Source organism: Chiloscyllium plagiosum, unplaced genomic scaffold (assembly GCF_037043375.1).
Source record: "Chiloscyllium plagiosum isolate Xiang-an unplaced genomic scaffold, Cpla_swu_hap1 HiC_scaffold_44, whole genome shotgun sequence".
Classification (NCBI taxonomy): domain Eukaryota; kingdom Metazoa; phylum Chordata; class Chondrichthyes; order Orectolobiformes; family Hemiscylliidae; genus Chiloscyllium; species Chiloscyllium plagiosum.
Genome location: NW_028270182.1, coordinates 8,010,467 through 8,037,759, shown reverse-complemented (window position 1 = coordinate 8,037,759; position 27,293 = coordinate 8,010,467). Strand labels below are relative to the sequence as shown.

Sequence of the window (27,293 nt, the reverse complement as noted above, 5' to 3'; positions counted from 1 at the left end):
TCAAATTCCAGACAAAGGAATAATGAGGGACGAACACTAAAATATATATATATTTATATATATATACGATAGCGAGACTTTCGGCTGAATCTGATTAAAAGCTGTTTCCCGAGAGAACCAAAGGACGTTTCTAGAACACGCCAGTTAACATGAGTGGGGTTTCCAGATGATTACGCCAGAGAAGAAAGTTGGATCAAAATAAAATGAAAATATGTCAAATACCGAGCACCAAAATTAAGCTGCTCACCAGTGTATTACTGCAATACAGTTTAGCATTAGTGAAGTCTGGATATTCAAGTATGTCATTTATTTATAAATATTATATTATGTTATAGGAGTAACATTACACGTATACATGATATGCTCATTTATATGCAATACCACCAATGTATAGAATAAACCCTATATATACTCTCTATGTGTAAAATACAATGTTTCCACAGGTATCCATCTGCCCGTATATATGTTGAATTTATAAATTGAACGTTATGTGCAAACATCTTTATTCTAATCTGTGAGAATAATGTAATCCTCCACTCCATTGGAGGAAATGCAGAACATTCCGCTCTGTTGGCCCGGTTCGGTTTTGTTTAAATTCTTTTAAGAAATCCATTTCCCTGTCGGCATTGGCCTGCCCCACGCTAACCAGGGCACGGATTGTTACATTCCGAATCAGTCGAGACTGTTCTGCCGCATTGTGCGGGGCGTCGATGTCTTTGCTGATGACTCTGGTTTGCCCTCCCCCGGGGAATGTAGTCTTTCATTGCGAGGGATTCGCAGCGTGAGAACAGTCACTTTCTTAGTCTCCCCTCACATAAGATGTGGGTTTTGAATCGCGTCTGACTTTAATTCGGTTTCCTTTCTATTCCATTCACGGGATGTGGGGCGTTGCTGGCTGAACCAAGATTTATTGCCTCTCCCTATTTACCTTGGAGAAGGTGCTGGTGAGCCGCTATCCTGAACACCATTTGGTCACACACAGTGCTTTTAAAGAGGGATAGAATTCTGATCTGATATGACTACTTCAGAAGCTGAAAACTGTTGGTAAGCTCTGTTGGTATTTAGTGTTGGGTACTGAGTAGTTTTTTTATTGGTCCTGACTAGGATTCCGCACCCGGCACCCCCACCTCTTGTTTTAGAGGTGGGATATTTATTTACTCATTGACAGGCTTTGAGTGTCTCTGACTGGGTCAGCGTTTATTGTCCATCTCTAATTGCCCCTTGAGAAGGTGATGGTGAGCAGCCATCTTGAACTACTGGTGGTGTAACTACAGCCACACTGCTGTCTGGGCGAGAATTCCAGGATTTTGACCCAGCTACACTGAAGAAATGGCGGATTCATTTCCAAGTCAGGATGGGGAGTGGATTGAAGGGAAACTTGAAGGTGATGGTGTTCCCATATATCTGCTGCCCTTGTTCTTCTCGATGGTAGAGGACAGTAGATGCTGACTAAGGAGGCTTGGTGAATTGCTGCAATGCATCTTGTAGATAGAATCATGCGTCATACAGCATGGAAGCAGACCTAACCCATCCATGTTGACAAAGTTTCTTCAACCAGACTAGTCCCATTTGCCTGCATTTGCTCCCTATCCCTCTAAACCTTTCCTATTCATGCACCTGTCCAATGGTCTTTCAAATGTTGTAACTGCACCTGCATCTGTCACTTCCTTTGGCAGTTCATTTAATACATGAACCACCTTCTGTGTGAAAACGTTGCCCTTCAGGTCCCTTTTAAATATTTCTCTTCTCACCATAAAAATACGCCCTCTGGTTGTGAACTCTCCTACCCCAGGGGAAAAAAAACTTTGCCTATTCACCTTATCTATGCCCCTCATTATTTTATAAACCTCCATAAGGTCACTCCTCAACCTCCTACACTCTAGTGAAAAGAAATCCAGCCTCTCCTTATAACTCAAACTCTCCAGTCCTGGTAATATCTTTGTATATCTTTTCTGCATCCTTTCCAATTTAATAATATCCTTCCTACAGTAGAGAGACCAGAACTGCTCACATTACACCAAAAGTGGCCTCACCAACATCTAGTACAACGGCACTGTGATGTCTTAACTCCTATACGCAGTAAAAGAGTAAATTACAGCAGATGCTTCAGAAGAGTCATCTAGACTCGAAACTTTAGCTTGCTCTCTCTTCATGGATGCTGCCTGACCCACTATGATATTCGACAATTTTTTGTTTCCTACACTCAATGGTCTGGGCAATGAAGGCAAACATGCAAAGTGCCTGCTTCAACTATTACTATGTATCAATGGTAGAGAGAAAAGATATTGAATGTTTGTGGCTGGGTGTCAATCAATTGGGTTTCTTTCTCCTGGATGGTTTTGAGCTTTCTGGGTATTGCTGAAGCTGCATTCATCCTGACATGTGCTTTGTAGATGATGGATAAGCTTTGGAAGGTCAAGGGGTGAGATATTTAATCAGGATTCCAAGTATTTATTTGGTTTGGCCACGGTATTGGTATGGCTGAACCAATTCAGTTTCTGGTCAGTGATAACTCCTAAGATATTGATGGGGTTTCAACAATGGTAATGCAGTTGAATGTCAAGGGCTGATGGTTAGATTCTCCCTTGATGGAGATGGTAATTGCTGAGATTATTGTGATGCAAATGTTACTTACCATGTATCAATCCAAGTAGCATATTATATATGCTTTGACTCATATGAACCAAAATTATTTCCCTATCTGAGAAGTCATGAATGGTGCTGAAAATTGTGCAATCATCAGTGAATATCACATTTCTAAACCTGATGATGGAGGAAAGGGAGGGGCATGAACTCTGAAGTAGTTGACTGACATTTGCCATCATTGTCATCAGCAGTCACTTGCTAATGAGTATGATTGAAGGGCTTATGCCAGAAACATCGATTCTTCTGCTCCTTGGATGCTGCCTGACCTGTTGTGTCTTTCCAGTACCACACTCTTGACTCTGATCTCCAGCATCTGCAGTCCCCACTTTCTCCTAATGAGTATGATTGTCCACCTCGGATATTCCATGGCACAGGTCAGGGGTTCTGTGGGTCCTTTTGGGTTGATGAGCCCAAGCCAAGAGCCACACCGCCCACCATGCATTTGGCAGGTGTTTTCAGGACCTGGCATTCTCCTTGAGGTCACTGGTATTCCTTTCTCCAGTTCATTTCCTGAACTTTCTCTTGCAGATGGGTAGTCTTGAAAAATTGTGCTTCTTCATCTCGGAACCTCCTTCAAATTAGCTTTTTTTCTGAATGAGTCTCCCATGCGTTGATATCCATGTTGCATTTCTTGCGGGTAGCTTTCAATGAGTCATTGAAATGCTTCCCTTGTCCTTCTCTCATTTGAGTGCCTCCTTTGAGCTGGGTGAAGATGATTTGCTTTGGCAGTTGGAATGCAGACATTCGAGAACGTGGCAGATCCAGTGGAGTTGGTTTAGAATGAGCATTTTTAAAAATTCATTCTGTGGGACGTGGGTATCATTGGCTGGTCAGCATTTATTGCCCATCCCTATTTGCCCTTGCAAAGGTGGTGGCGAGCTGTCTTCTTGAACCACTGCAGTCCACCTGCTGAAGGTTGACCCACAATGCCATTCGGGAGACAATCCAGAATTTAGACCCAACTATAGTGATATATTTCCAATTCAGGGTAGTGAGTGGCTTGGAGGAGAACTTGCAGGTGGTGGTGTTCCCGTATGTCTGTTACCTTTGTCCTTCTAGATGGAAGTGGTCATGGGTTTAGAAGGTGATGTCTTGATTCTAGTGCTATTGGCTGTTAATGGTTCTTCTCAAGGATCTTGGGGTGGCATCCATTTGTAGTCCAAGCTTTGGAGCTATATAGAGAGTCAGAAAGGTGCCTTACACACAAAGGTCTTGGTAACAGCATGGACGCCAATGTCATTGAAGACTCTCATCCTTAGTCATCCAGAGGCAACTCTTGCAGATTGGATGTGATGTTGAATCCCCATATTGATGTCAATCTTAGATGAGAGGTAGCTTCCCAGGCAAGAGAGGATTTCTCCCTTAACAGAAGGGTGGAGTGCAACTTGACCTTGGGACAGGTTTTGAGCCTTCTTGAGATTGGGGCTGAGACCAATTCTTCTGTGTGCTTCTGTCAAGATGATATGTGAGGCTTTCTGAGACAGCAAAGGTAAGGTTGTCACCTTCAACAAAAGAGGCCAGTGTCATCTTCTTCTTGGGTTTCAACTTGCTGAGGTTGAAACACTTTCTGTCCATCCTGTAGAAAATTTCTACACCCGGAAACTTGGAGTGCATGTTCATAGTTCCTTGGAAGTGGAAGGTAGACAGGATAGTGAAGAAGGCATTTGGTATGCTTGCGTTTATTGGTTAGTGCATTGAGTATAGGAGTTGAAGGGCATATTATGACTGTGTAGGACATTGATTAGGTCACTTTTGGAATATTGTGTTCAAGTCCCATCTCCCTGCTATAGGAAGGATGTTGTGAAACTTGAAGTGGTTTAGAAAAGGTTGACAAAGATGTTGCCAGGATTGGAGGGTTTGAGCTATAGGGAGAGGCTGGATAGGCTGGGGCTGTTTTTGCTGGAGCATCAGAGGCTGAGGGGTGACCTTTTGGAGGTTTATAACGTCATGAGGGGCATGGATGGAGTGCATAGTCAAGGTCTTTTCCCTGGGGTGGGGAAGTCCAAAAGAAAATGGCTTAGGTTTAAGGTGAGACAGGAAACATTTAAAAGGGACTGAAGGGGCAATATTTTCATGCAGAAAGTGGTGAGCGTATGGAATTAACTGCCAGAGGAAGTGGTGGAGGCTGGTACAATTGTAATTTTTAAAGGCATCTGGATGGGTATATGAATAGGAAAGGGTTTGGAAGGGTCTGAGCTGGCAAATGGGACGAGATTAATTTCGGCTTTCTGGTCAGCATGGATGAGTTGGACCAAAGGGTCTGTTTCCATGCTGTACATCTCTGTGACTCTGAGAAGCTTATTCTTAACAAAATGAAGAATGGCGGTGATGAAGGAGGTGAAAAGGGTGGACAAAGTGACACATCCCTACCTGACCACTGTTCTGATCTCAAAGGATTCTGTCATGTTACAGTCAGAGAGGACTATCACTAATGTGGAAGAGATGGAAGATGTTGATGAATATATTGGAACAGCTGGTCTTTGACAGGGTCTTCTGTTATGGAACAGACCAAATCCCCTCACTTTGCAGTCTAGATGTATTTCAACTGGTCAAACTATTCTTTATTCACATGCTATAGGTAAAATATAACAAAAGAAAAGAAAAAGAAAAGTATTGGCTTAATTATAACTCTGTCAAAATGTTTAACAAAATAATAGATATTGTTATTATGATTAATTAACTGTTCCAATATAGTAACATCCTAGCGTGTTTTGCAAGATTTGTAGCTCAGGTTGAGGTTCTGGATGTAGGCTTGCTCACTGAGCTGGAAGGTTCATTTCCATACGTTTTGTCACCCCACTAGGTAACATCTTCAGTGGGCCTCTAGGCAAAGCACTGTTCATGATTCCTGCTTTTTATTGATATGTTTGGGTTTCTTTGGGTTGGTGATGTCATTTCAATGAAGGCAGGGAGCCTCCAAGGTGGAGAGAGGTTTTTTTGTTCTGCCTCAGAACACTTCAACCCCAGGGCATCAATGTGGACTTCACCAGTTTCCTCATTTCCCCTCCCGCCACCTTACCCCAGTTTCAACCTTCTGGCTCAGCACCGTCCTCAGGACCTGTCCTACCTGCCAATCTTCCTTCTGCTCCACCCTCCTCTCTGACCTATCACCTTCATCCCCACCTCCATCCACCTATTGTACTCTTGGCTACCTTCTCCCCAGCCCCACTCCCCTCCCATTTATCTCTCCACCCTGGAGGCTACCTGCTTTCATTCCTGATGAAGGACTTTTGCCTGAAACGTTGATTTTCCTGCTCTTCAGATGCTGCCTGACCTGCTGTGCTTTTCCAGCACCACTCTAACCTAGACTAGGATGGATGTGTTGTCCCAGCCAAAGTGGTGCCCTTCCTTATCTGTACGTAAGGATACTAGTGAGAGAGGGTCATGTCGTTTTGTGGCTAGTTGGTGTTACATGATACATGACACAGGATACATGAACACCAATTAGCCACAAAAAGACATGGCCCTCTCTCACTAGTATCCTTACATACAGATAAGGCAGGACACCATTTCAACTGGGACAACGCATCCATCCTAGGACAAGCCAAACAGAGACATGCACGAGAATTCCTAGACGCATGGCATTCCAAGTGGAACTCTATCAACAAACACATCAAGTTAGACCCTATCTACCATGCCCTGAGAAAAAGAACAGGAAATAACATCACCACAGGAAATGACACATCTGGAAATGAACCTTGCTCAGCGATCAAGCCTACATCCATAGTAACATTCCATAAATACACCTTTGACAAAGACAAATTCAGAAAAACTGATTGTCTCACATGCAATTCCAGCAGCAGGACAACACCATAGAAAGCTCTGAGAGATGGTACAGGAGGGAGAGATATGAACTGCAACTTCCAAACCCTGCTGAGAGCCAGCAACAACCATTGAAAGCTAAAATGAAAAATCCTGGTTTTGTGGGAGCTTGACCACACTCATCTGGGTTGCTTCTATTGTTCAAACTTTTAAAAACACCTCAGCACCTCTGTCTTAAAACCTTTCTTTAAAACAATGTCAGGACAAAATACATCTCTTAAAGCTTTAGTATCATCACAGTTCCAGACTGACTGAGTCAAAAAGCTCTGGTCAGATTGATGAAGGCGATGTAGAGTGGTGGTGCTGTCCCTGGCATTTCTCTTGCGGTTGCCAAATAGTGAAAATCATGTCCACAGCTTCACATTTTGGTCAGCTCCTCCATGTTTGAAGGTCTCCATTATTTATCATCTACTCCTGATAGCTTTTCCATTATTCATGTGTCTAATGGAAGCTGTCATAGTAGGAGGGAGTCCAAGGCTATCTTCCATTGGCAGTTCGGAAATTCCCTCAAACTTCTCATCAATTATTGCATTCTGGTTTAGGAGTTCTTTGAATTGTTTTCTCCACTGGAGGGTGATGTTTTCTCTGTCTCGCTCAACCTGTGTACCCATTCCTCATAAAGTAAAAGATCACCCAACACTAGGTTATAGTCCAATATTATTGGAAGCACACTAGCTTTCGGAGCGATGCTCCTTCATCAGGTGATAGTGGCTCTGAAAGCTTCCAATTAAACCTGTTGGACTATAACCTGGTGATGGGTGATTTTTAACTTTTTACACCCCAGTCCAACACCGGCATCTCCGAATTTTGACTCATAAAGGAACATCTTCATTGCAGGAACTTCCTTCTCCACATGGCTTCTGATGCAATTACATCTTTTCTTAAGTGCACAGTTGCGGTCTCATCAATACCCAGCTTGTGCTACTAAGGGATGCTGCTAATAACTCCCAGTTTCTTGATGGAAGGCCGTTAAACCTAGCAAGACTGTGCACCAAGACCAAACTGATGATGCCCTATTCTGTGAGCAGTTGTTGGCTGAGGAGGCAACATTGTTTTGTATTTCACCTGCAATAACATTGTAGATTGGCTCTTATGGAGCTGCAAGTAGGTTGGACAGACAATCAGCCTCTGAAAGACCAAGATTACCATCTTCCACCAGCACCAAAAATCTTATTCTGGTCCGTACTGACAGCTTCAAGTCAACAATTGGATTAACAATTATCAGCAACGTATCACTCGATGCCAAACTCAGTACTGGGTTTACCAAGGCTCTGGTTGTCTTGCAAAACACAAGAGATTAAATGGACTGACAGAAAACTAACCAACAATGTAAAGCTTCACGTGTACCAGGCTTCTATCCTTAGCATCATCCTCCATTAGTAGCAAGAGCATGGGCAAAACATGCAAGGCCACAGCAATGGTGAAACAGTCCTCATCCCCACTGCTGTAAATGAAGATTGACTATCTCCTGCCAAGAGACAGTATAGGGTATAGAAGTACACAAGCGTGCACGGATTCCCAGCATTTTCACCCTCCGAAGAGTGCGGCGAACTCTGTTGGCTACATCATGTGAGCTGAATGAATGCTGGCCGCAATCTCAGGCTCCATGTCAAGGTAGCTATTGATGCAAGGCCAACAGGTTATCGAGTCAGAGAGTCATACAGCATGGAAACAGAGCCTTCAATCCAACTCGTCCATACCAACCAAGTTCCCCAAACTAAACTAGTCCCATTTGCCTGTGTTTGGCCCATGTCCCTCTAAACATTTCCTATTCATGTACCTATCCAAATGTCTTTTAAATGTTGTCATTGTACCCATCTTGGCCTTCAGATCTCTGCTCTTCTTGACATCCATGCTCCAGGCTTTTAGAGTCATGAAGTCATACAGCACAGAAACAGATCCTTTGGCCCAACTCATGTTCCTTAAACTGAACCATCTCATTTGACTCATATCCATCTAAACGTATCCAGTCAATGTATCCATCTTATCCATGTACCCATCCTATCCATGTATCTATCCGAGCCATGTACCCATCCTATCCATGTACCTATTCAATCCATGTGTCAATCCTATCCATGGACCTATCCTATCCATGTATCTATCCTAGCCATGTACCTATCTTATCCATGTACCTACCCTGTCCATGTATCTGTCCTATCCATGTACCCATCCTATCCATGTACCTATCTTATCCATGTATCTATCCTAGCCATGTATCTATCCTAGCCATGTACCTATCTTATCCATGTACCTACCCTGTCCATGTATCTGTCCTATCCATGTACCCATCCTATCCATGTACCTATCTTATCCATGTATCTATCCTAGCCATGTATCTATCCTAGCCATGTATCTATCTTATCCATGTACCTATCCTATCCATGAACCCATCCTATCCATTTTTCTATCCTATCCATGTACCTATGATATCCATGTACCTATCCTATCCATGTACCTATCTTATCCATGTACCTATGTTATCCATGTATGTATCCTATCCATATACCTATTTTATCCATGTATCTTTCCTAACCATGGACCTATTTTATCCATGTACCTATCTTATCCATGTATCTGTCTTATCCATGTGCCTATCTTATCCATGTACCTATCTTATCCATGTACCTATCTTAACCATGTACCAATCTAATCCATGTACCTGTCCTATCTATGTACCTGTCCTATCCATGTACCTATCCTATCCGTGTACCTATCCAACCATGTACCTGTCCTATCCATCTACCTATTTTATCCATGTATCTATCCTATCCATGTACCCATCCTATCCATGTACCCATCCTATCCATGTATCTAACCTAGCCATGTACCTACCTTATCCATGTACCCATCCTATCCATGTACCCATCCTATCCATGTACCCATCCTATCCATGTATCTAACCTAGCCATGTATCTATCTTATCCATGTACCTATCTTATCCATGTACCTATCCTATCCATGTACCCATCGTATCCATGTATGTATCCTATCCACATGCCTATCTTATCCATGTAACTGTCCTATCCATGTATTTATCATATCCATGTACCTGTCTTATCCATGTACCTATCTTATCCATGTACCTATCCTATCCATGTACCTATCTTATCCACGTACCTGTTCTATCCATGTATCTATCTTATCCATGCACCTGGCCTATTCATGTACCTATCTTATCTATATATTTATCTTATCCATGTACCTGTCCTATACATGTACCTATCTTATCCATGTACCTATCCTATCCATGTACCTATTTTATCCATGTATCTATCCTATCCATGTACCCATCCTATCCATGTACCCATCCTATCCATTTATCTATCCTAGCCATGTATCTATCCTATCCATGTACCCATCATATCCATGTATGTATCCTATCTATGTACCTATCTTATCCATGTACCTGTATTATCCATGTATCTATCCTAGCCATGTACCTATCTTATCGATGTACCTATCCTATTCATGTACCTATCTTATCCATGTATCTATCCTATCCATGTACCTATCTTATCCATGTACCTATCTTATCAATGTACCTATGTTATCCATGTACCTGTATTATCCATGTATCTATCCTATCCATGTACCTATCTTATCCATGTACCTGTCTTATCCATGTACCTGTCTTATCCATGTACCTATCTTATCCATGTACCTATCCTAGCCATGTACCTATCTTATCCATGTATCTATCTTATCATGTACCTATCCCATCCATGTACTTATCTTATCCATGTATCTATCCTAGCCATGTACCTATCTTATACATGCACCTATCCTATCCATGTACCTATCCTATCCATGTATTTATCTTATCCATGTACCTGTCTTATCCATGTACCTAATGTATCCATGTACCTATCCTAGCCAGGTACCTATCCTATCCATGTACCTATCCAAACGTGCTTTCAATGCTGTAACTGTACCTACATCTACCACAGCCTCTGGCAGTCCATTCCACATGTGACCGACTCTCTGTGTGAAAAGGTTGCCCCTCAGGTCCCTTTTAAATCTTTCTCCTCTCACCTTAAAATATACCCCTTAGCTTTGAATTCCCCCACCCTAGAGCAAAGATTTTTGCTATTCACCTTATCTATGACCCTCATGATTTTATAATCCTCTATAAGTTCAGACCCCTCAACGCCATACACTCCAGTGAAAGAGGTCCCAAACTCTCCTTTTGGCTTGAACCCTCCATTCCCAGCCACATCCTGGTAAATCTTTTCTGAACCTTCTCCAGTTTAATAATATCTTTCCCATAGCAGGGTGACCGGAACAGGACACACTCTTCCAACTCCAAGTGAGACCCTAAGTCAATGTATGGGAAATCTTTGCTGCTGACCATGTTCAATTCAGAAGTGATACATACCCCAGTCAGTCTTTTCCCAAATATGCCAGCAGCTGCCTTTTAGCACAATTAACAGATACTTTCCTCATCCCCCCTATCAGTTCCTGGCAGCCTTATTTGATTGACAAGTAGGTTCCAGAGCGGACATCGACCCTAACCAGCCTTCCCTCAGTACCTTTGGAAGTGAAAGCTTATTTTAAAAATGTGGTACATTTTCAGTTGCCTGTGTTTGATGGCATTAGGAGCAATTGGTCATTATATGACCTGTTTATTTCCTGGGATCAGCAGCTTTAGATAATTCAAAACGGAAAGGAGACCACAACCGGAGTGCTTTTAAAGTTTAATTTATTTGCTGTAGGTTATGACTGAGAGAATGAAATGGAATTTTGATCTCCCACTGGGGTTTCTGTTTTGTACATACTGCCGAACATTAAATCATACTGTTTTCAATCACACTCTCTGTTACTTTCCAAATAAAACAAATCATATTGGACTCCAAATACCAGCTCAATTTCTCTCCCTACTGACGTTGCCAGATTTGCTGAGATTCTCCAGCATTTTCTGGTTTTAATCTCTGCTGTTCTGCCTCCCCTTAGTTTTTTTTTGTTTTCCTTTTCTTTTGTCCTCAACCCATTTTCTCTCCCACTCATTCTTTCTGTCTCCTCTCTTACTCTTTCTCTCCTCTGTCCTACTCTTTGTCTCTCTCTTCCCTCCCCGTTCTCTCTCTGCTCTCTCTCACACCCACACTCTGCTCTCTTTTCTTTCTGCTCTTTCCCAGTAATTGATTCGCATCGTCCATCTAAATCAGAGTAAATTTGTAAATGTGCCATGTCTGTTTCAACATTGAGAGAAAAAACACAATTTTCCCAATTCAGTACAGAAAGAATTAAGTCAACCCAAACCCTCCTAACTGTTCCTCTGATATCATATTTGCAATTGCGCTTTTAATGTTAGTCTGATTCAGTGGTGAGTGTATAATCACCCTCTGCTTTCTGGCCCTGAACCCCTTCCTCCTGCTGATTGTTCTCTCTATTCTGCCCTATTCTAAATCATTATTCATCCTGTCTCACGTCTCTCTCTCTTTCGTTTGGAAGTTAATTCCACTGGAGCTTGTTCCTAATGTTCAGTTATAGCAGGTGGTGCGGGATATGACTAAGTATTAATCACCCCGCCTGTCAAAAAGCTTGTTATGTTTTTCATGATTTTTCTCTCAATTTTCCCTTCTGTAATCCTACTTTCTCTACATCGTCTGTATTTTCTCCCAATTCCTTATGGTTCCATTTTGTTTAATCTTTTTTTTCTATCCTGTCTGCCTTTTACCTTCCCACTTTCTCCGCTCTCTCATTGTCTTTCCTCTCACATCATCCTCTCTTACCTTTTGCTCTCTCACTCTCTCCTCTCTCACCCAGTGCTATCAGTTTTTCTGACTCTCTCTCTTCTCCCATTGTTCCCTCTTTCAACTCGCTGTCCTCTCTCACTCTCTCCTCTCCCACTCTTACTCTGTCACTCTTGTCTCTCTCTTGCCTCTCCCACTCTCCCTCACTCTCCCAACTCTCCTCTCCCACTTTCTCACTCCCTCACTCTCTCATTCTTCCTCTACCACTGTCTCACTCTCTCACCGCTCCCACTATCTCCCGCTCTCACTTTCTTCTTTGCCACTCTCCCCTCCCTTTCTCTCTCTCCTTTCTCACTCCATCATCTCCCACTCACCTCTCTCACTCTCTCCTCACCCAGTCTCTCCTTGCCCATTCTCTCCCTCTCTCTATCTCTCCCTCTCACTCTCTCCCTCCTCTCTCACTCTTTCCTGTCCCACTCTCTGTCTTCTCTCACTCACTCTCCCACTCCCTCTACTTCCATTCTCTCCTCTCTCACTGTCCCTCTCTCTAATCTCCCTGTTCTCCTCTCCCACTGGCTGCACTCTCTCTCTCTTCACACTCTCTCCTCTCCTATTCTCTCCACTGTCTCTCTCCTCTCCCACTCTCTCACTTGTCCCTCTCTCTCCTCTCTCAATCATTCCTCTTCCATTCTCTCTCCTCATCCACATTCTCCTCTCTCTCCCACTTTCTCGTGTCTCTGTCACTCCCTCTCTCACTCTCTCCTTACCCAGTCTCTCCTTGCCCATTCTCTCCCCTTCTCTCTAACTCTCCCTCTCACTCTCTCCTCACCCACACTCTCCTCTCTCTCTCTCTCCCATCTTTGTCTCTCCCTCTGTCCTCTCCCCCCTCTCACTCTCCCCATCACTCCTCACCGACTCACTCTCCTCGGCCAGTCTCTCCTTGTCCACACTCTCCCCCGTCTCTCTCCCTCCCATTCTCTCTCTCTCTCCCACCCTCTTTTCTCTCTCCCTCCCACTCTCCCTCCCACTGTCTCCACTCCTACTCTCTCCTCTCACTCTCCCTCTCTCTCCTCTCTGTTTTCCTCTCCCACTGGCTGCACTCTCTCTGTCTACACTCTCCCCTCCCACTCCCTCCACTGCCTCTCTCCTCTCTCACTCTCTCTCTCCTCTCCCACTCTCTCATCTCTCTCAATCATTCATCGCCCATCCTCTCTCCTCACCCACACTCTCCTCCCTCTCTCGCCTAGCCTCTCCTATCTCTGTCTACCCCCTCCTCTCCCACTGTCTCACTCTCCACCACTCCTCTCCCAATCTCTCTCCTCGCCCAGTATCTCCTTGCCCAGTCTCTCCCCCTCTCTATGTCTCCCTCTCTCTCCCACCCTCTCTCTCACTCTCTTCCCTCCCACTCTCTCTCTCTCTTCGCTCATCCTTTCACTCTCCCCGCTACCTTCCTGACATGAGCTGGCCCCTCTGCTGATTGACATTTCTCCCTCTGCTATATTTGGTTGTTTCCCCTCTCTCTGGGTCCCCCTCCTTGCATCAGAGTTCCTAGCGTTTCTCCCTCAGCTCCCTTCCCCGCCCCCTCCTCGCTCTTTGCCTTCTCCCTCCTCTTTCACTGGGCTCTGTTCCTGACCCAGGAACACCTCTTGCCGTGGATGGTCTGGAAGTGTCCCAGTCCCCACTCGGTGCCCTGGCTCTGAACTGAGGGAGGAGGTTACACCCTCCTTCCTGTTAGGATCATGTCAAGGCTGAAGATGAATCGCCCGTGTTTTCATTCACAAAACAAAATCAAAACAACAAAAACCATGTTTTTCTAATTGCATGGAGGTTGAAATTGCAATGGCGCTGACGTCAGCAACTACGCACATCCAATCGATCAGAGCATTTTGTGCTTTGAGAAACAGTTCAGGAACATTACAACATTTTGCAATCTCTAATAAGTGGATTGCTTTGATTTCCCCCCCGCAGCCCACAGGCATTCTACTCTGTGGCAATTTAACTTTCATCCTCCAATTACTCAACTTTCAGTCACTGTTTTTAATTCTGTTTTTTTTCGGCATCGTAGACGCGTGAGGATAGAAAGGGAGAAAGTAGGAGTGGGCCATTCAGCCCTTCGAATCTGCCCCTACCATTCAATCTGACCATGGCTGATGTACAGTATCCCACTCCTGCTTTCCCTCCATTACCCCTTGACCCCTTGAGCCACAAGGGTCACATCCAGCTCCTTCTTGTATATAGCTAATGAACTGGCCCCGACAGCTTCCTGTGGGAGAGAATTCCACAGGTTCCCAACTCTCTCTGAGTGAAGAAACTCTTCACCATGTCAGTTCTGAATGGCTTACCCCCTTATTCTTAGACCGTGACCCCCAGTTCGGACATACCCCAACATAGGAACCATTTTTCCCGCATCTAGCCTGTCCAATCCTGTCAGGATTTTATATATTTCTATGAGAACCCCCCTCATTTTTCTAAATTCCAGTGAGTACAAGCCCAGTCGATCTGGTTGTGGGATATAGGTAAAGTAGTGTTACTTCTGCAATTATAATTACTTATGCAAGGTAAATGAACTCACACCAGTGTATAATTGTTTCAACTAAGAGCAGGGTCAACAAGAATGCAAACTATGTGGAGGAAATATATAATTGTTTTTGTATTAGCTAAAATTGTATGCAAGAATGAAACGTGACTGCAAAACAATGGTAGATGTTACAGACAAATAGATAAGGTGCTGTGAGGATGTAGGTTAAGCCAGATATGCTTGCACAAACAGTAGTTATCAGCATCTGTTTCCCACTTTTGCAGAAACACAGGAACAAACCCCAATTAAAAGGGGTCATAAGGATCAGTATGGTTGGGGAAAGCACAGATGGAGGGAATAGATAATGGTGAAGAAAGGATATACCTAACAATGGCCCACAGCGGGATGTGGTCAAATGGCCTTGTGAGACCAGAAATAAGCATTTTGTCACAGACAAGGCCGGATAAGGCAAGAGATAAACAGGAGTAATGGGTGCCAATCTTAGAGAAGTGGAAGATGTAAATGGGGAGGAGCAATGGGATAAAAAAAGGAACCAAATTACATAAATATCGTATATTAGTTGAATTCAGTGTGTGTGTGTCCCTGCCTTGTGGACAGTGGACACCACACCCTCTTGCAAGAGTAAAATAAATGACACTACTGATTCAGATCTTATCTCGGACTGAAATTATTGAAGTGAGTGAGCTTTGTTTCTCACACAGGCTTTCCTCATATGTCAGTCCTGCCATCCCAGGAATCAGTCTGATGAACCTTCGCTAGATCTTTAGTGTTGGCCTGTCAAGGCAGATTTCAATCCATCTGGACAATGTTAACATTGTTCATAGCGCTGTTGCATTTACTTGTCATAATTAGAGTCATAGAGATCTACAACTCGGAAACAGACCCTTCAGTCCCACTCATCCTGAATTAATCTAGTCCTATTTGCCAGCATTTGGCCCATATCCCTCTAAATCCTTCCTATTCAAGTAGCCATCCGGATGCTTTTTAAATGTTGTCATTGTACCAGCCTCCACCACTTCCTCTGGCAGCTCATTCCATAAACGCACCACCCTCTGTGTGAAAACGTTGCCCCTTAGGTCCTTTTTAACTCCTTCCCTCTCATCTTATACCTATGCCCTCTCGTTTTGGACTCCCTTATCCTGGGGAAAAAAAGACCTTGTCTATTTATCCTATCCATGCCCCTCATGATTTTATAAACCTCATTACAGTCACCCCTCAGCCTCCGATGCTCCAGGGAAAACAGCCCCAGTCTGTTCAGCCTCTCCCAAAAACCCAAACCCTCCAACCCTGGCATCATGCTTGTCAATAGGGTGTAGGTTTGCTCGCTGAGCTGTAGGTTTGAGATCCAGACATTTCATTACCTGGCTAGGTAACATCATCAGTGGCGACCTCCAAGTGAAGCGAAGCTGTTGTCTCCTGCTTTCTATTTATATCACTGTCCAGGATGGGGTTCCTGGGGTTTGTGGTGATGTCATTTCCTGTTCATTTTCTGAGGGGTTGATAGATGGTATCTAGATCTATGTGTTTGTTTATGGCGTTGTGGTTGGAGTGCCAGGCCTCTAGGAATTCTCTGGCATGTCTTTGCTTAGCCTGTCCCAGGATAGATGTGTTGTCCCAGTCAAAATGGTGGGGTTTTTTTTCATCTGTGTGTAGGGCTACGAGGGAGAGAGGGTCGTGTCTTTTTGGAGCTAGTTGGTGTTCGTGTGTCCTGGTGGCTAACTTTCTTCCTGTTTGTCCTACGTAGTGTTTGTGCAAGCCCTACACACAGATGAAAAAAAACCCACCATTTTGACTGGGACAACACATCTATCCTGAGACAGACTAAGCAAAGACATGCCAGAGAATTCCTAGAGGCCTGGCACTCCAACCACAACGCCATAAACAAACACATAGATCTAGATACCATCTATCAACCCCTCAGAAAATGAACAGGAAATGACATCACCACAAACCCCAGGAACCCCATCCTGGACAAACATATAAATAGAAAGAGGGAGACAACAGCTTCGCTTCACTTGGAGGTCGCCACTGATGATATTACCTAGCCAGGTAGTGAAACGTCTGGATCTCAAACCTACAGCTCAGCGAGCAAACCTACACCCTAAACCTCAACCTGAGCTACAAACCTTCACAAACCTTGCATGCTTTTCAATCTTTTCTGTACCTTTTCAAGTTTCACAACATCTTTCCTATGGCAGGGAGACCAGAATTGCATGCAATATTCCAACAGTGGCCTAACCAATGTCCTGTACAGCCACAACATGACCTCCCAACTCCTATACTCCTATACTCTGATCAATAGCATACCAAGCATACTTCTTCACTATCTTGTCTACTTGCGACTCTACTTTCGATGAACTATGGACCTTCACTCCAAGGTTGTTTTGCTCAGAAACGTCCCACGGCCCGACCATTACGTGGAAAATTAATTGGGAAAGCAGGTGGCAAATGGGTTGGTTTACAAAAAAAAGTCTTTGTCCTTTCTTTTCGTTCATGGGCTGTAGGCGATGTTGGCTCGATCAACTTTTATTATTTTTGTTTTGCAAGACCAGCCTTTATTGCCTGATCCTAAGCATCCAAAGCTGAAGAGTCAACCCACAGTGACTTAACAGTTAGCACTGCTGCCTCACAGTGCCAGGGAATGGATTGGATTCCCCTACAGTGTGGAAACAGGCTCTTCAGCCAACAAGTCCCCACTGACCCTCCGAAGACTAACCTGCCCAGACCTAATTCCCTCTGATTAATGCACCTAACACTATAGGTAATTTAGCATAGCCAACTCACCTGACCCGCACATCTTTGGAGTGTAGGAGGAAACCGGAGCACCCGGAGGGACCTTGGGATCGATTCCCGCCTTGGGTGTCTGTGTAGAGTTTTCACATTCTCCCCATGTCTGCGTGGGTTTCCTCTGGGTGCTCCGGTTTATCCCCACTGTCCAAAGTTGTGCAGGTTAGAGTGGATTGACCGTGCTAAATAGCCCCATTGCACCTCGGGAGGTATAGGCTGGGTGGATTAGCCATGGGAAATGCAAGGTTACAGGGATAGGGGGGAGAGTGTCGGTGGAATGCTCTTTGGAGGTTCAGTGTGGACTCAATGGAACAAGAGGCCTGCTTCCACATGGGAGGGATTCTGTGCATCTTGTAAGTGGTGCACATTGCTGCTACTGTGTGTCCATGGTGGAGGAGGTGAATGTTGAAGGTGGTAAATCGGGTGTCAGTGAAGGAGTTTGCTTTGACCTGGGTGATGTTGAGTGGTTGAGTGTTAGTAGTACATAGAGAATACTCCATCAGACTGCTGAATTGTAAAGTTATAGACAAGACCACGCAAGCACAACCATGTACACAGCAACAGTCTACCTTAAACTAATTGATAATGCCAAAAAGGCTCAAGCCTTCATCATGTTCCTTTTATTTGCAAAACAAAATGCATATGAATGTGTTTGCGTGCATGCCACGTTTAGAATCATACAGCATGGAAACAGATCCTTCAGTCTAACCAGCCGATGCCAACCATTATCCCAAAATAAACCTGCTCCAGCTGCCTGCTCCTGGCCCATATCCCTCCAAACCTTTCCTATTCATGGACTTATTCAAATGTCTTTTAAAGGTTGCAACTGTTCCCGCATCCACCACTTCCTTAGGAAGTTCATTTAACGTGAACCAGCCCTTCGTCTTTTTTTAACATCTTTCTCCTCTCACCTTAAGAATATGCCTCCTAATCTTGAAATTCCCCCATCTCTGAGAAAAGACACCCCCCCCATTAACTCTGTCTACTCCCCTCATGCTTTTATAAACCTCTGTAAGGTCACCTATGCTACAGTAAAAAAGGTCTCAGCCTCTTCTTATAACTCAAACCCTCCATACATGGCAACATCCTGGAAAATCCTTTCTGAAGCCTCTTTAGCTCAATAGTAACTTTCCAATAGCAGGGCGACCAGAACTGTGCACAGTATTCCAGAAGAAGCCTCACCAATGTCCTATACAGCTGCAACATGACATCCCAACCCCTGTACTCAACTCTATTGCACAAAATGCTGAGGCATGGGATTGAGGATGATTTAGTGGTTTGGATCAGAAAATGGCTAGCTGAAAAGAAGACAGAGGGTTGTGGTTGATGGGAAATGTTCATCCTGGAAGTCAGTTACTAGTGGTGTACCACAAGGATCTGTTTTGGGGCCACTGCTGTTCATCATTTTAATAAATGACCCGGATGAGCGCATAAAAGGATGGGTTAGTAAATTTGCAAATGACACTAAGGTCAGTGGAGTTGTGAACAGTGCCAAAAGACATTGTAAGTTATACAGGGACATAGATAAACTGCAGACCTGGGCTGAAAGGTGGCAAATGTAGAAAAGTGTGAGGTGATTCACTTTGGAAGGAGTAACAGTAAGACAGAGTACTGGGCAAATGGTAAGATTCTTAGTAGTGGAGATGAGTGGAGAGATCTCAGTGTCCATGTACAAAGATCCCTGAAAGTTGCCACCCAGGTTGATAGGGTTGTTAAGAAGGCATACAGTGTTTTAGTTTCATTGGTAGAGAGATTGAGTTTCGGAACCATGAGGTCATGCTGCAGCTGTACAAAACTCTGGTGCGGAGGCACTTGGAGTATTGCATACAGTTCTGGTCGCCGCGTTATAGGAAGGATGTGGAAGTTTTGGAAAAGGCTCAGGGGAGTTTTACTAGGATGTTGCCTGCTCTGGAGGGAAGGTCTTATGAGGAAAGGCTGAGGGACTTGAGGCTGTTTTCGTTAGAGAGAAGAAGGTTGAGAGGTGACTTAATTGAGAGATAGAATATGATCAGAGGGTTAGATGGGGTGGACAGAGCCTTTTTCCTCAGATGGCGATGGCTGGCACGAGGGGACATAGCTTTAAATTGAGGGAGGATAGATATAGGACAGACGTCAGAGGTAGTATCTTTACTCAGAAAGTTGTAGGGGTGTGGAATGCCCCGCCTGCAACAGTAGTAGACTTGCCAGCGTAAAGGGCATTTAAATGGTCATTGGATAGACATATGGATGAGTATGGAATAGTGTAGGTTAGCTTCAGATTGGTTTCACAGGTCAGTGCAACATTGAGGGCCGAAGGGTCTGTACTGTACTGTAATGTTCTATATTCTATGTCTGAGCAATGAAAGCAAGTGTGCTAAATGCCTGGAGAGCACAAATGAGCCACATTACAAGTTCAACTACTTATCTTCAATTGGCTATTAGTATTGCTTTTGGCACACTTGGGACTGTTCAGAAAATACTGCCCAATTGCAGATCACATCTAACAAGCACGCATTTTGTTTTGGGCTTTGCAAACAGGGGCTGGTTCAGTACGTGTCTGTACTCTACTTGTCCCAATCTATCTCGGTTTCTGTGTAGAGTCTTTGCCTCAGCAGTTGTCAGGTTTTCCCTTGTCACTCGATGGTTTGCTTTGTGCACTTAAGGAACTCACTCTTGCTGAATTCTGTTTGAGCATGGGTGACTCCTTCGGTTGGTTAGGGCGAAGGCTTCAGCAACCTGCCATCCTTTCAGCTGCTATCGAGTGTTTGTGTTGTGTACTGTCAGACTTTTAATCAGCCTGAGTGTTCTTCCACCACTCCAGAATGGTCTCCTGGGAGAAACAGGCTTTGATATGTAGTAATGACTCACCAAATCTATGTTCCTTTTCTATCCCACCTTGAATTCCTTGCGCTTCTCATTCTGCTGCAGGCAGATAGGCTAATCACATTAAAGGTGACAGTCATAGCATCATAGAGATGTACAGCATGGAAACAGACCCTTCGATCCAACTCCTCCATACTGACCAGATATCCTAATCTCGTCCCATTTGCCAGCACATGGCCCATATCATTCTCCACTTTTGCAATTTCCTCTGAGTGTCCTGTTAGCGTTGGCCCTTGTAATAATCTCTATGACTGCTTCCTATCTTGATGACTCAGTGGAGGTTGCTTCTCCCTATCTTCCTTATTGTAAGCACGTCAATTTGATGTCCCTTAACACTCTTGCTTGAAACAGTATACTCCCAGCTCTTTGACTCTCTCCCTCGACCTATCTCATCTCTGGTAAAGCTCATCTGCACACTCTTTGAGGGCTTAACATTTTCCTAATGTTTCCTAACAATGATATAATAGAGATGATCTCTTGGCCACGCAGTAGAGTCATATAGCATGGAAACAGACCCCTCAGTCCAACCAGTCCAGGGAAGCACGGTGGCTCAGTGGTTAGCACTGCTGCCTCACAGCGCCAGGGGCCTGGGTTTGATCCCACCCTTGGGCTACTGTATGTGTGGGGTTTGCACGTTCTCCCCATGTTTGCATGGGTTTCTGCTGAGTGCTCCGGTTTCCTCTCACAGTCCAAAGCTGTGCAGGTTAAGTGTATTGGCCATGTTAAATTACCCATTGTGTTCAGGGATGTGCAGGCTGGGCGGGTTAGCCATGGGAAATACAGGGGGAGATGGGGGGGGTTGAGTCTGGGTGGAATGCTTTTTGGAGAGTCGGTGGACCAGTTGGACTGAATGGTAAAAACAAGGACTGCAGATGCTGGAAACCACAGTCTAGATTAGGGTGGTGCTGGAAAAGCACAGCAGGTCAGGCAGCATCCGAGGAGCAGGAGGAGGAGGAGGAGGAGGACCTCGGATGCTGCCTGACCTGCTGTGCTTTTTCAGCACCACTCTAATCTAGACACCCGTTGGACTGAATGACTTGTTTCCACACTTTAGGGATTCTATGAGTCCGTGCTGACCATAATCCCAAATTAAACTAGTCCCACCTGCTTGCACTTGGCCCATAAACCTCCAAGCCTTTCATACTAGGGTGTATGAACAGGAAGGGTTTGGAGGGATATGGGCCGGGCGCTGGCAGGGAGGACTAGATTGGGTTGGGATATCTGGTCGGCATGGACGGGTTGGGCCGAAGGGTCTGTTTCCGTGCTGTACATTTCTGTGACTCTATGATTCTATATTCATGTACTTATCCAAATATCTTTTAAATATTGTAATTGTGCCCACATCCACCACTTCCTGTGAAAGTTCTTTACACACATGAACCACGCTCTGTGTAGAAAGCTTGCCCCTCAAGTCTTTTTTAAATCTTCGTTCTCTCATCTGAAAAATCTGTCCCCTAGTCTTGAAATCCTCCATCCGAGGGAAAAGACACCTGCTATTAACTGTATCTATATCTCTTGTTATTTTATAACTTCTCAACCTCCTAAACTCCAGTCGAAAAAGTCCCAGCCTCCCCAACCTTTCTTAGTAACTCAAATCTTCCACGCCCAGCAAGATCCTGGTAAATCTCTTCTGAACCCTCTCCAGCTTAACAACATTCTCCTTATAACTGGGCAAGCAAACAGGACACAGTATTCCAGAAGAGGCCTCACCAATGTCCCCTACAATCTCGACATGACTTCCCAACTCCTATATTCAAAGGACCGAGCAATGAAGGCAAATGTGCTAATTGCCCTTTTAACCACCGAGAGATGCTAGCTTTACATTTTGCACTCATGAGGATTGCCAAATTTCAAATGATCAATACAATCTTTCCCATAGTAGAAAAGGTGCTATTTGTTTGCAAGTTTTACCCTGATTGGCTCATTACAAGCTATACCACAGTAAACTGGGGTTCGCTACAGTTGCACGGTTTACTCTGATTGGCTGAGATGTCGCCTGTCACTTTCTCCATGGTGACACCCCAGCCAATTAGAGTCAACTTGACGACCAATCATTTCATCTGCAATAGAAATTGTTTGAAATTTGGCTTTCTTGCATGGATGTGATGAATGCAAGGCAAAGAGATGAGATGTTATATTTCTCCTTTCAATAAATTAAAGATGCAAAAACAAAACCCAACAAACTACAGAGAATTTTCCTTTTTTGTGCCTCAGGATAATCACAGCCTGAGTGAATACAACCAATTCCTGTGGATGTCATTAAGCAGTCAGATTGGAGAATCATCGCTGAGTCACACAGTCTATGATATGTCAGTTTGAATAATAAAGTCAAGGATGAATCAGATGGTAAAGGTAAAATATGAGAGTGGGAATAAAAGATTACAGAAACAAGAACGCAATTTCTAAAGTTTAAAGAGGCGTGTGACTCTCCATTTGTAAAACAAATTAATTTTCAGAGTCATAGAGACAGATTGGCAGTGACTAATGCTTAGCATCATAAAGAATGGACTTAAACAAACTGACATATTTTGAGGTGATTTCAGTCCACAGTAATTGGTTACGCGGGGAGGGAGAGCTAGCTGGATAAGCCGTATCAAAGAGCTAGCACTAGAACTTTAAGCTGAATGGCCTCCTTTCCCCAATCGACTGGTCTACCAGTCGAAGCATGGGAGCTTCGAGTTGCATTTGACTCATTCCATACAATGTCAATACAGTCAAACAGCAGAGAAAAAGGCCCTTTGGCCCAAATAGTCCATGCAAACCAGGTTTCCAAAACTAAATTAGTCCCAGTTGCTTGCAGTTTTGGAAGAGAGTTCCAAACCTCTCCCACCCTCTGTATGTGGAAGTGCTTCCTAATGTCTCTCCTGAACAGCTTGGCCCTAATTCTCAGACTATATCCTCTAGTTCTAGAATAATGGAAAAAGTTTTATTTTGTAATCTCCCCTGTCTTTTCCTGCTAATTCCTTGATGAGATTATACCTTAACCTTCTAGGTTCTAGGGCAAGTAGTTCTACTTTGCACAATCTCTCCTCATAATCTTAACCACTGAAGTCCATGTATTATTCCTATGAACGTATGTTGTTCTTCCTCCAAGGCCAATATATCCTTATCACCTATCTACACTAGTCCCAACTTCCCAGCACTTAAAGTCATAGAGTCAGCGAGATGCAAAGCACGGAAACAGACCCTTTGGTCCAACACTTCCAAGCTGACCAGGTATCCTCATTTGGCCCATATCCCTCTAAACTCTTTCTATTTACATGCCCATCCAGATGCCTTTTAAATGTTGTCATTGTACCAGCCTCCACCACTTCCTCCGGCAGTTCATTCTGTACACGTACCACCCTCTGTGTGAAAAGGTTCCCCCAGAAGTCCCTTTTATATCTATCCCCTCTCACCCTGAACCTATGCCCTCTAGTTCTGGACTCCCCACCCCAGGGAAAAGAACTTGTATATTTAACCTATCCAGGATTTTGTAAACCTCTGTAAAGTCACCCCTCAGCCTCCAATGCTCCAAGGAAAACAGCTCCAGCCTATTTAGCCTCTCCTTATCACTCAAACCCTCCAGCCTTGGGAGCATCCTTGTACATCTTTTCTGCACCCTTTCCATCTTAATAATATCCTTTCTCGAGCAGGGTGAACAGAATTGTATGCAATATTCCAGAAGTGGCCTCAACAGTGTCCTGTACAGCTGCAACGTGACCTCCCAACTCCTATACTCGATGTACTGATCAGTGAAGACAAGTGAACCAAATGCCTTCTTCACTACCCTGTCTACCTGTGACATCACTTTCAAGGAGGTAGGTGAGAAAAGTCACTTATTTGACAGCAACACCAGGACTTGCACATTGATTGCTATATGTACATGTTCTGTTAGATATTTAAAGCCTGCGCTGTATTGTTCCCTGTAAGGGTGGCATGGTGGCTCAGTGGCTGGCACTGCTACCTCACAGTGCTAGAGACCTGCGTTTGATTCCAGCCTCGGGCGACTGTGTGGAGTTTGCACATTCTCCCCGTGTCTGCATGGGTTTCCTCCCACAGTCCAAAGATGTGCAGGTTAGGTCGGATTGGCCGTGCTAAATTGTTTCATAGTTTCCAGGGATGTGTAGATTAGGATGGATTGGCCGTGTTAAATTGCCCCATAGCATCCAGGAATGTGCAGGTTAGGGTGGATTGACTGTGCTAAGTTGTTCCATAGTGCCCAGGGATGTGCAGGTTAGGGTGGATTGGCCGTGCTAAATTGTCCCATAGTGTCCAGGGATGTGCGGGTTAGGGTGGATTGGCCGTGCTAAATTGTCCCATAGTGCCCAGGGATGTGCAGGTTAGGGTGGATTGGCCGTGCTAAATTGTCCCATAGTGCCCAGGGATGTGCAGGTTAGGGTGGATTGGCTGTGCTAAATTGTCCCATAGTGCCCAGGGATGTGCAGATTAGTGTGGATTGGCCGTGCTAAATTGTCCCATAGTGCCCAGGGATGTGCAGGTTAGGGTGGATTGGCCGTGCTAAATTGTCCCATAGTGCCCAGGGATGTGCAGGTTAGGGTGGATTGGCCGTGCTAAATTGTCCCATAGTGCCCAGGGATGTGCAGGTTAGGGTGGATTGGCCGTGCTAAATTGTCCCGTAGTGCCCAGGGATGTGCAGGTTAGGGTGGATTGGCCGTGCTAAGTCGTCCCATAGTGCCCAGGGATGTGATGTGCATGTTAAGGTGGGCTGGCTGTGCTAAATTGACCCATCATATGCAGGTGTGCAGGTTAAGTGGGTTGGCCATGGGGATGGGGTAGATTTGGGTGAGATGCTCTATGGAGGATTGGTGCGAACTCGATGGGCCGAATGGCCTGTTTCCACACTGTGGAGAATCTACGATGTTAAAAAAAAAATTCCAACCCATTACAATTTGAGATACTCCATTGTCTAGAAAGATTGACCATTATCTTCCAAAAGGAGAATTGACTATGCACATGAATAGGACAGAATCCGTATGGAGAATGAAGGAGTGGGGATTGATTCGATAGCTCTTCCAGACGGCCAACATGGATACAGCTTGGTTAAGTAGCCTCAATCAGTGAGATGCTAATTCCTCCTTTAGCAAGAGGAATAACTGATCAGGCGGAAACATGGGTGGAAAGAGCAAATACGTAGTTAAAAGGAGAGAGGCCACATCAAAGTTGAAATGCAAAATCTGTTGTAAATAGGGTAGCTTTGATCTGTGTATAATCTTTGATGTTTGATGCTGAAATATATGCAATAGGCAGATGTGAATGGAGATAAGACACTCGCAATATTTATAACCTTCCTCTGCACCATCTAATGTCACACTTTTAAAGAACCATTTGTCACGAAGTTGGTTTGAGTAGGCGTCTCTGAATTGTACTGCAAGCCAGTGCCTAATGTATAATTTCACAGATTGACTTGCCTTCGGTGCAGCGTAACCCTTGACTTTTGTCATTTATTACAGACTCAAAGGCTCCGATAATTCAGCAGCCACCTCCCTTCAAAGGTCTCATCTCTTGGGGAGAGCTTAAAGGACCAAACGTGAGAACTTTCATTTATGTAGTGCCTTTTTGCTGTCTCACAATGGTCTCTGCTTTCATGGTCACTGCTGTAATGCAGACAATTTTAACACAGCAGCATAAATCGAAGGTGATCGTTTAGCCTCGTTATGTAGACAGACCAATGAGGGGAGAGGCCATTTCGGATTTGGTGCTCGGCAACGAGCCAGGACAGGTGTCAGATCTCACAGTGGGACAGCACTTTAGTGACAGTGATCACAACTGCCTCACATTTAGCATAGTCTTGGAGAATGAAAGTAGCAGTTACCGAGGGAAGATATTTAATTGGGGAAAAGGAAATTATGACGCTGTCAGACAGGAGTTGGGAAGTACAGACTGGGAGCAATTGTTCCACAGTTTGGGCACAGCAGACATGTGGAGACTATTTAAGGAGCAGTTGTTGCGAGTGATGCACAAGTTTGTTCCTCTGAGGCAGGTAAGAAGGGGTAAGATTAAGGAGTCTTGGATGATGAGAACAGAGGAACTTCTTGTCAAAAGGAAGAAGGCAGCTTACGTAAGGTGGAGGAAGCAAGGATCTAGCACAGCTTTAGAGGATTACAGGCATGCTAGAAAGGATCTCAGAAATGGACTAAGGAGAGCCAGGAGGGAGCACGATAAAGGCTTGGCAAGAAGGATTAGGGAGAACCCAAAGGCATTTTACTCATACATGAGGAATAAGAGAATGATCAAGGAGAAGGTAGGGCCAATCAGGGATAGCGGAGGGAACTTGAGCATGGAGTCTGAGCAGATAGGGGAAGCCCTAAATGAGTTTTTTGCTTCGGTTTTCACTAAGGAAAGGGAACTTGTTGTAAATGAAAACTTAGAGGAGCTGGGATACAGGCTTAACCAGATCAAGACTGATGAAGTTGATGTGCTAGAAATGTTTGAAAACATTAAGATTGATAAGTCCCAAGAGCCAGACCAGATTTTTCCTAGGCTGCTCCGGGAAGCGAGAAAGGAGGTTGCTAAGCCGCTGGCGAGGATATTTGCCTCATCACTCCCCACAGGAGTCGTACCGGAGGACTGGAAGGAGGCAAATGTTGTTCCTCTTTTTAAGAAGGGTAATAGGGAAATCCCTGGCACTTACAGACCAGTCAGTCTTATGTCTGTGGTCGGCAAAGTTTTGGAAAGAATTCGGAGGGATAAGATTTATGACTATTTGGCAAAGCATAATGTGATTAAAGGCAGTCAGCATTGCTTTGTGAGGGGCAGGTCATGCCTCACAAATCTTATTGAGTTCTTTGATGAGGTGTCAAGACAGGTTGACGACGGTCAAGCTGTGGATGTGGTGTATATGGCATTTGATAGGGTTCCCCATGGTAGGCTCATTCATAAAGTCAGGAAATATGGGATACAGGGAGATTTGGCTATCTGGATTCAGAATTGGCTGGCTGACAGAA

General features: G+C 44.4%; 1 long non-coding RNA gene across 2 annotated transcripts; it reads left to right on the top strand.

Annotated features, from left to right (window-relative positions):
- The first annotated feature begins 257 nt into the window (after positions 1 to 257).
- On the top strand, positions 258 to 25,878 carry LOC122544326 (uncharacterized). 2 transcript variants are annotated; one of them, XR_015754362.1, is made up of 3 exons: positions 258 to 297; positions 23,982 to 24,146; positions 25,800 to 25,878. It is a non-coding gene; the product is annotated as an uncharacterized LOC122544326 (long non-coding RNA). The 2 variants fall into 2 exon arrangements; XR_006310319.2 differs by lacking the exon at positions 258 to 297 and adding an exon at positions 748 to 1,044.
- Positions 25,879 to 27,293: the final 1,415 nt, after the last annotated feature.